At 64.6% G+C, this 1,690-nt stretch overlaps 1 long non-coding RNA gene across 1 annotated transcript; it reads right to left on the bottom strand.

Annotated features, from left to right (window-relative positions):
• Nucleotides 1–298: 298 nt before the first annotated feature.
• LOC112123942 lies at nt 299–1,554 on the bottom strand. Its single transcript, XR_002909590.3, has 3 exons — nt 1,396–1,554; nt 448–557; nt 299–346 (listed from the first exon to the last, which is right to left on the bottom strand). It is a non-coding gene; the product is annotated as an uncharacterized LOC112123942 (long non-coding RNA).
• Between the last annotated feature and the right edge of the window lie 136 nt (nt 1,555–1,690).

Below are 1,690 nucleotides of genomic sequence, written 5' to 3'. Positions count from 1 at the left end.
CCCCCACTCTTCGCCCTGAGCCCGGAACGGAACCCAGGAGTCCTGGCCTCTGCAGCACACCCCTCCCTGGGAAGAAGGTGACGCAGCCCCGGCAGGGCTCAGCCCTCCCATGGGAGCTTCTTCCTTCCAGCTGGGAGAGGGACAGACCCTCCTGTGCCACCCGGGCTGAGGGCCCGGTTCAGCCAGGGGCCCTTCGAGGGGACAGGGCATGGGCCACGTGCTGGAACCCCCCAGTGGGGCAGCGAGTGCAGCTCGGGCACACGGAGTGGAGAGCGGGTCCCCTTCCCCACATGCTTACCCGGCTCCTTGATCTTCACTGGGATAATCTCTGGGGGGGCGACTGGAACTGGGGAGGGAAACACACAGCGGTGAGTCCCCATGGCTCCCTGGCCCCCCCCCCCCCCCCCCCGCCACCCCAAGCACCTGCCTCCCGGCGCAGGGACCTACCGACTGGCTTGACCACGTAGGGCTGGCAGCAGCTGCAGTCGAAGCCCTCGTCTGCTGCCTGTTCCACCTCCTCCTCCGTGAAGAGATTGCTGCACACAGCATGGAGCCACCTGGGGGGACAGGGATGGGTAAGGGACGGGGCCCGGACCCTCCCCGTGGGGACAGGCGCTTGGCTCAGGAATTCCCTTCGATGCAGGAAGTAGGATCCGCTGGACTGGGCCAGGGCGTCAGAGCTCTGCTGCTCCCGGAGGCACCCCCACATTAACCCCGAGCGCCCCAGGGAACCCTCCCAGCGCCCTGTGCTTGGGACGTCACTCTGTCAGGGGGGCCCAGCCCCAAACAGGGAGCTCTTCAGGGACTAGCAACTCTGGTGTCTCGGCTGGACCCCCCTACAGCAGGGTCAGGGCCCCAAGCACAGCCCCATGTGTCCCCCGAGGCAGAACCCTGCTCCGGATCTTACACACCTTTCTGACCCTAACATTTCCAGAGACCTTTCCAAAAAAAAACAAATGACCCACCCAAGAGTCTGCAGAGAGCCTGAAACAATAGCTCCTGGAGGCATGAACTGACCTGACTCCTTACAAAGGCTGTTGACTCTGAAACCTAATGGTGCCACGGGTGGCCTATGGAGCAGTGAAGGTGTGTGCCAGTGCGGATTAGATCGAACCCAACAGCCCAAGGAGCAGGGATTAGGAGGGCTGTTGTTCATTTGCATATTTCACTGGGAGCTGTCCCAGAATTCCCAGAGGCTGCTCCCAGATCCAGGGACCAGCCAGTGTTTAGGCCCAGGCTGCATGAAGTAAGGGGGCTCGGCGCGGGCTCTGGGGGGAGAACACCGGCAGGGGGGCCAGACCCCCTGGAAGATGCCATGGCAGCCGTGTGCAGCCCCATGGCTAGCTCCCTCCCACACACACACACACCCCAGGCAGAAAGGGAGCTGGGCCTCACCGGTCGCAGTGCCTGCACTGGATGAGCAGGTCGTCCTCCACGTACTTCACCCGGCAGACGGGGCAGGTGACAAGGCTGGCGCAGGGGGCGCAGTGCGTGTAGTTGTTCTGCCACTCACAGTGGAATCCAGGGGAGCCCGCCCCGCACTGCACGCAGCACACGCACCTAACAGAGAGACAGGTCAGCGGCAGCACCACTTCATCCCCTCCATGCCCCCTGGCCCATGCCTCCGACAGCCCCCCACGCACTGCACCCCCGCCGGCCTGCCCACCCCCTCCCCGAGAGCCCCCCATGC

Source organism: Terrapene carolina, unplaced genomic scaffold, assembly GCF_002925995.2.
Source record: "Terrapene carolina triunguis isolate 2854851 unplaced genomic scaffold, T_m_triunguis-2.0 Scaffold20177, whole genome shotgun sequence".
NCBI lineage: Eukaryota > Metazoa > Chordata > Testudines > Emydidae > Terrapene > Terrapene triunguis.
The sequence above is the reverse complement of the archived record's forward strand: the minus strand, read 5'-3'. Positions and strand labels throughout refer to the sequence as shown.